This window comes from Dromaius novaehollandiae, chromosome 9 (genome assembly GCF_036370855.1).
Source record: "Dromaius novaehollandiae isolate bDroNov1 chromosome 9, bDroNov1.hap1, whole genome shotgun sequence".
Lineage (NCBI taxonomy): Eukaryota > Metazoa > Chordata > Aves > Casuariiformes > Dromaiidae > Dromaius > Dromaius novaehollandiae.
Genome location: NC_088106.1, coordinates 6473163 through 6480963, shown reverse-complemented (window position 1 = coordinate 6480963; position 7801 = coordinate 6473163).

The following is a 7801-nucleotide window of genomic DNA, read 5'->3' as shown; positions in this document are numbered from 1 at the left end:
ACTACGCGTGGTTTTGGATGGATTTTACTCAAGGTATCGTGGAAAAGAGGCTCGGATTGCAGCTGCCTGGACGTTACTGCCGCGGAGGTCCGTGCCGTAGCCTGCCTTTGAAAGCCCAATAAAACCCATGACTTTCGGCATGGTTACTTCCTTCTTGGCCCGAGAACACACCGTCTTAAACAGATGTAAAATGCAGGTTCTCGATGCGGTTCTTTGCCCAGAGCAAGTAATTAAGGCTGGAGAGACCGAGCGCTCTGCGCTGCTGCTTCACGTCGCCGCAGTCCGTTTTACCTGTGGGAAAGCCGTCGCTTTGCAGCTCCTTGCTTTTCCGCGGGGATCTCGGGGTCGGAAACTGGAGACGGGACAGCCGTTGGGAGGGTGAGGGGCGAGAGGGCCGGGCCAGGCCCGGGTGCCGGGTGCCGGGTGCCAGGCCCCGGGGGAGGGTCCCGGCGCTGCGCGCTCCCGCAGCACGCGGCGCCGCCGGGGGGCGAACGCCCGCGCCTTCCAAACTCCCGCCACTCGCTGCCTCCCGCCCCCTCGGCCGCCCGCAGCCAATGGCGGCGGAGGCGGGCGCCTGGCGGCCAATGGGCGCGCGGCGGGCGTGGCCGCCGGGGGTATAAGAGGCGCGGCGGGGGCGCGCCGCCCCGCGTGGCGGGCGGGGAGGGCTCCGGCGTTTCTAACCCTAAATGGCTCGCGCCGCGCTCCCCGCGCTCGTCCGCTGTTTTACTCGCTGACTTTCAGCGGACGAGGGGAGCAGCCCCCCGTGGCGGGGGGGCAGGGAGAGGGGGCACCGGGGGGGGGCGGGGAGAGGGGGCCGGCAACCAAAAAACGTCAGCGAGGGGTCTCTCCGCCGCCGCGGCCCGCCCTGGGGCCCCGCTCCCGCCGCAGCCGGGGGCCCGCCGGGGAGGCTCCGGCCGCCGCGCCGCGCGGAGGCCGCGGTCGGCCGGCTCGCGCCACTGCCGCCGCGAAGAGCTCGTCTCTGTCAGCCTCGGCGGCGGCCGGGAGCGGCGGGGCGCGCCCCCGCGGCGGGGCGCCAGCAGAGCAAAACGGGAGCGGCGCCCCCGGGGCAACCGCCGCGCCCCCCTCAGCCGTGGGGCGCGCGGCCGGCGCCGCTCCGACACGCGCGCGCCGCGGCGGCCGCCCCTCCCCCTCCCCCCTCGCCGCGCGCCCCCCGCGCGCACGGCCGTTGGGACCGTTGGGCTCCCCCCGGCGCGGCCGTTGGCCGCCCCCCGCCCTGAGGTGAGGCGGCGCGGTGCCGCCGCGGCGGGGTCCTGGCGCCCCGGGGCGGGGAGGTGGGCGCAGAGAGCGGGTTTCGGGGCGGGCTGGGAAGAGAGGAGCCCCCGGGGGGGAAATCCAGTGCTCGGGGGGCTCCCGGGGGTCGCTCTCGGCTGAGAGCTGGTTTTCCCCCTAGGAAACAGGCGGCGGGGTGGTTTGCCATCGCTGGTGCGCAGCCCGGCAGATCTTATCTTGGAGAGTTGTGGGGCGGTGGAAACTTTGAAATGTTGAATTTTACTCATCGAGCTCAGAAGCATGGAGGTGAACTTGAGGAAACATGCAGAGCTCCGAGTATGGGCAATTGGTGATGAATACTTTACCGAGGTGTGGAAAAATCAGCTATGAGGGAGGCACGAGAGAAAGCGTTGGGGCTTGTCTCCAGTTGGGTATCTCCTTGGCCCAGGGGCAGAGTAAATTTGGCTGCAGGGTACCGAAAGGCAACAAAATTGCCAGGAACATGTAAAGCAAGGCACCGGCCTAGTGAAGCTCCCCTTCGCTGGAAACAAGCGAACAGTTAAGGACACGGGTAGGTCTCACCGTGGGTGGAAGGTTTTCTGTTTTCCTGTAGCCAATATCAACCACTTTTAGCTAGTTTACCAGAAACACAGCCACAACTGTGCATCACGCGTGGCCCGGCCAAGCCTGCGCTCCCCAGCATTGGCTCCCCTCGGCGAGGCAGGAGCACCGTGGATGCGACTGATGCTCTCACGTTATCAGCTGTACAGTAATTTCTCGAGTGTTTGGCCAGTGCCATCTTGTGGCCATGCATTTTTCTTTTCTTTGCCCCCCCCCCCCTTTTTTTTGGCAGTAATATTCTGTATATTTGTGTATCAGAAAAGAAATGTTTAGAAATGAGAACTTAGTCTACTTCCATTTCTCTTTGATCATGGCAGCAAGGAAAATTTTTTTCGGTATAGTATCCTTGGCACATCACTGTTGAAGACTATGTAGCTGAAGCTTCGCTACTTTTTGAACAGTCTGCAGCTGCCTTCCAGGCTCTACTGCTGGCTGAAATCCTTCTACAAAGCACCAGGCTGGCTTTCTAGGAATCACAGCAGAAGCTCTCAGCATTTTCTTTTCTTTCCTTTCTTTCTTTTTTTTTTCTGAAGAATTTAAACTATTTGCAAGTGGCAGCCACCATGGTATGCCAACGAAATTGTGTTTGATGGTCCTCCTCTAAACAGGACTCGACTGGCAGCAAGTAGTAGCAACTTGCAAGAGCTTGGGGAAGCAGGTCCACCACAGTGTCATGTGTGAATCACTTGGCATTAAGGCAGTCTACCGTCAATGCTAGATGTGACACAAAGCAATACAGAGAGAGATGATATCATCTGAGAGAAGAAGAGTACTTATACTTAAAGCTATGCAAATGCTTTATTCATGATCATATTCCAGGCTGCCATTCAGATAGTCTGGAAGTTAGGATTTTATGTCCAGGTTGGCTTATTATCAGAAGTCAGATATCTGAAAATTAACACAAAAGTCGGGAGTTTCTGTAACGAATGTTTAGATGATGAGTGCTGAAGGCTGTCCTGTTGACACGAGTAGCCTAAGGCAGATGTTCCCAAGGTTTGAGATCAGTCACGTGACCTTTGCCATATCAGGCTGGGTACAAGAAAAGTGCTTTGGCCAAAGGTGAGACAGCTATTTCTTCAGCATGAGCATGAAGAAATGGCCTCACTGTATTCTACTGAATGGACTGAATTGCATGGTCCTCTTGCTCTGGCATGACATGCCATTTCTAAACACCTTAGAGTTTTCTGTCCCTTTGGGACCATGGGAAATTGCTTCCTTTCTGTGGAGAATCTTGAAAAATGTTAGCACAACATGGATTAAATCCCTTAGTAGAGTTGCTCTGTAGAATTTCACAATGCTCTTGAACGTTACAACACTTAACACATGTAGCTGTAGCTGAGCATGTTTCAAGAATTGATAGATCCAGGAACCTCTGGAGGATGAGACCTCTTCCCCCAATTACCATATTTTGCAGTCCACGTTTCAAGCTATGAGATTTTAGCTGTGTTTTTATTCTGTCTGTGACAGTGTGTAGGATGTATGGCTCTTGAACTGTGTGCCACTCCTGGCTCTGCCTTGCCCTCTGTGCCTTCAGTCAAATCTCAGTGTCATTACCCCTCCTAATATCAACAAGAACACACTTCCACTCTCCAAAGAACTTGCTATATATGAAAACAGTATTTTATCTTAAGATGGTTTCATTAAACACTTTCCAATTTGTTTTAGCTTTCTTGTATTGTTTTTAAATCAGTCATGGTGCTCTGGGTTGTATGTGATTCACCAGTAAACAGGCAAAACAAAACAGGAAAGGTTTAGATCGACTCAAGAGAGGCTTATCTACAAAGATGCACAAGCTTAAGTAATTTAGTATAGATCAATATGTTGATATGACCTTGTGTGTAAACATAAAATGCATTTTGCTATGTACTTGAAATCACTAACAGAAAAGCTGAAACTTTTTTAGTTACTGCAAATTCTGCTAAAATATTTCAAAAAATTGTTTGCAAAGATGACAGTATGTGTAGACTTTGTAGGAACAATGCAAGCAGAGTTAAAGTTGAACTACAATACTGAGTGTGACAAAACAGTTCAACTTGACCTTGCTTATGAGACAACGAAAAGTGTCTTAAGGAGAAATAATAATTATCAAAAAGTAAAGAATGGTTTTATTCAAAGGCTGTTTAATCTCCGAGAGGTCTGGCAAACATTAATAGAACCTACTCTAAATCCGTTTGTAGATTATCTCAACAAGGAATACTTTTAAAATGTAGTTTGATGTCATATCTTAGGATATTTACCAGCAAAAAGACAATGGAAGAAGCATACATCTCTTTTTACCATTGTATCGTTTCTTTATAAATAGTTCTGTAAAGACATGTAATCAAATCTATGTAAGTACTAAACTATGGACTAAAGATGATTGAACTGCATAATGACTTGATGCTTTATTTTATTATTTTTTTTTTGCAGTGCTCCATATTCCGCTCACCACACCTGAGCTGGGAAGTTGTTTTATCCAAGTAAAAGTTCTGAAAGACCAACCTAACGCAATGCTGTACCTGCCTCACTGGAGCTTCAGATAACAGCTTCTGGTCCTCGGTCCTGTGGTAAGTGAATTTGACCTGCTTGATGGAGTAGATTCTGTCTAGCAAGGTCTACCTTTAAGCAAGAGTTCTGTATTATGCAACCTTTGCCTAGAAACACAGGGGATAAATTTTGCCTTCTGCATTTATAGTTTTTAGTTAACAGTGACATGATAGCAACTTGGGCATACTATTATCTTAAAATTAGGCTTTATTAGGTAGCTGCGTCTGTTACTTCATGTGTATTTAACTCTACCTGCTGTCATTAAGCCTGAATGGTGTTGCATATTATCTGCACAAAAAGAGCAGTTGTGAATGTTTGGATTCATGTATAGTTTCCAGTTATTTCAGACCTTAAAATGGTGATGGTTTAGAAGTAGAAGAGACTTTTTCACTTTTTGTTCAATTGAACATTGTAGTTTGAAGATTTCAACAGGGCAAGCTGCTTTCCTATGTTTTGATGAAGTCTTTGCTTTCTACGTTTTATATCTGTGCTTTGAAAAAGGTCTATTGGATGTGTTTTTGCTGTTGATCATATTTTTTTTCCAACAGTAGATGGCAATATCCATTCATTTGTAAAATATAACAGCAAAACTCAATGCGTTACAAAATCTAATGTGTAAGTAGAGTCATAGTCAGAGATTTTAAATGAAATTATTTGTAAAAATCTTGATTTTTTTTGCAAGTACAGGTAAATTTGTATTGAATGGCAACCTTTGCAATTTAAGTAATTGTTATAGAAGCCACTAATGAAAAAAATTGAAGGATACTGTTTAAGCTTCACAGCAGTGTACTATAATGAATTGTCTTCATATGTAAAAAAGTATAGAAAAATGTTTTTCAGTGAACATTTTAGTTACACTTAAATGATCAAGAGATGCTGCTCGAGAACTATATATTTTTTTAATCCTGGTAATGCTTGATGTTTTCTTGTTCAGGCTTGCTCAAAATGGTTATAATTGTCATTTTATATTTGGCTTAGGAACTAATTAAAACATATCTTTACATAAATTGAAGATTTTTTTTTCCTGTCTATATACTTTAGGATTCATCCTAACAAATTTCTTTGAAAACTTGACCCCACTGAAATGAGTGTTAGAGTTCTGCATTTGCAGCTCTTCCTGAATTTTATTTTTGCTTCTAAAAATATGTTGTATAATTTGAAATTAGATGTGCAAATACAAGCCTTTGTGGTATATAGCAAAATATACTAGTGATATATACTATATACTAGCGATGATTCATGTTATAGTATGGATCCGGCTCCCCATTTCTTATTTATTTAAATAAATTTTCTTTTTACTTTTGTGGAATATATATTTTCCTTCCCAGAAGCTTATGTGGGAAAGTATGTGAGTGAGGAAGGTAATCGTCTATAACAAAGTTATAACCAAGTCACAAGACTTTTGGGAATTTTACAGCTGCAAACCAAAGTTCTCATGCATTATGATAGCATTCTGTTTTGCAATGATAACGAGTTTAAAGGCTGGCATTTCCCTGTTTTTATTGAAAAGATAATCAGACTTTTGTATATTAATGATGGAATATTGGTGGCTATGATAATATTGTAGAAAATATTTTAGTGTGACAATTAGTATTTTAATAAAGTTGTCTCATTTTACTCTATTGGTACTACCTAAATTGTTCAGTTGGGTAGTTCACTGTGCTCTGTGGGGGACAAAATATGGCAGAAAGGATAAAATTGACTGAAATGAGGTGATGAAGGGGTTTTGGTCCCAAGTCTGCTACTGATTCCAGATGTGCCCTTCTGAGCTCTTCAACTTCTTAGATTCTTCATCTATAAAATGGCAATAACAATACTGACCTTCTTTTGACATCTACGGATGAAAAGTGCTAAGCAGTACTATCCTCTTCGCCTTTTGCCCAAGGCAATAGGCTGGTAGAGCTCTATTGTTTCCTGTGAGGCCAGGCTCTTCATGCATAAAACTGTCTTCTATGCAGCAAATTTTCAGGATGAGGAAAACTTACAAAGCCTGCATATTTAAACCTTTTCTCTCTCCTTCAGCCTCTGAGCCTCCTAAAGAGCAGAATTCCATCACTTCTTTCATCACTCTAATATTCTTTTAAACAACTGTATCATGGGATCTATTGTACTTAGCTATAGTATGTCTACCGTACAGTCCATGTTTTTCATCACAGGAAGCAGCTTGAACTGCTTATAACACATGGAGTATACATTTGTCTTGCTTTAGAACAGCTTTATACCATTCAGCTGTCTTTGCAGCCTCCTCTGTGTTTAAAGATAAGTATGTTTAAGTATAATCCTGAAGTTTTTATCTTCTGCATCATCAGCTAGTGCTCTAGTTACAATTTCATAATATGCTCCTCTAGGCAGCTTTGAACAAGCTTAGCATGACAATTAAGGGAGTGAACTGGAAAAACTCTGCAAATTTCTCTCCCTTTCCGTTCGCCCTTATCTCATATTCTCTAAGGTACACCACTTTATCTACATGTTTCCAAGAAGGTGTTCAATTAATAACTCAGACGAGTCAGAGCTGATAGGATCTTTTCCATGTATTAATTTAACTCTTCCTTTTAAAGGGAGTGCCAGAAAATCACTGTTTTCATGTTTTCTCTATTTTTTTTTCTAGTTGTTTTTTTATGGTGTTGAAGTTGCATGCTGTAGTCCTTTGATTCCACTCCCAAGAAATTATCGGGGATTATAGTAGTAGCTTTACAAGTAACTGGGGTTCTCATTGCTTTATTGAATAGCAGTTTTCTTCTCTATTAATATGGACTTCAGCATGTTTTTATTTATAACAGAAAAAGTAAACCTGCAGAGCTGGTCATGTATGACCTAGAAAATTTAGGTATTTTGTTACTCAGTTTCTTGTGCTTGCTGAGGTTTCTGGTGGCAAAAATGATGCAATAGAGCTGATGACTACAGCAAAATTAACTTTTAGTGGAGACAATTGCAAGTCTTGTTCAAGGGCAAAGGACTGTTGGTTTGTGTGCTATAGACATTTAGCAGTTAACAATGTTTAAAAGCTTTCTATTCTTTCATTAGACGTGAACAAGAATATGTTTAGTTTCCATCTGCATTGGTCTTTATATTTTATGAATTTCTATTCCTATGACTTTTTCTAAATCAATGTAGTTGCTTTCAGCAGCAGCAGAAGCTAGAAATTTGAAATTATCAAAATGGATGGCAGATACTGGTAAAGGACATCCGGAGTCGCGTTCCTGATTTTTTTTCTTTCTTGTGAAAGCACATGAAACTTGCCGTGAACAATTTGCCTGAAATAAGCTTATAGAGTCTCTCTCTAAAGTTTCTAATTGGGTGTCAGTGTGCAGACTTTGCTTCCAAAACACTTTAGTTTGTTTAAGTTAGGTGTGTCTTTGTTCTTTGTTACACATATGGTGGGTGTTGGGCTGGGATGATCAAGTCTTATAACAGTACTAGACTA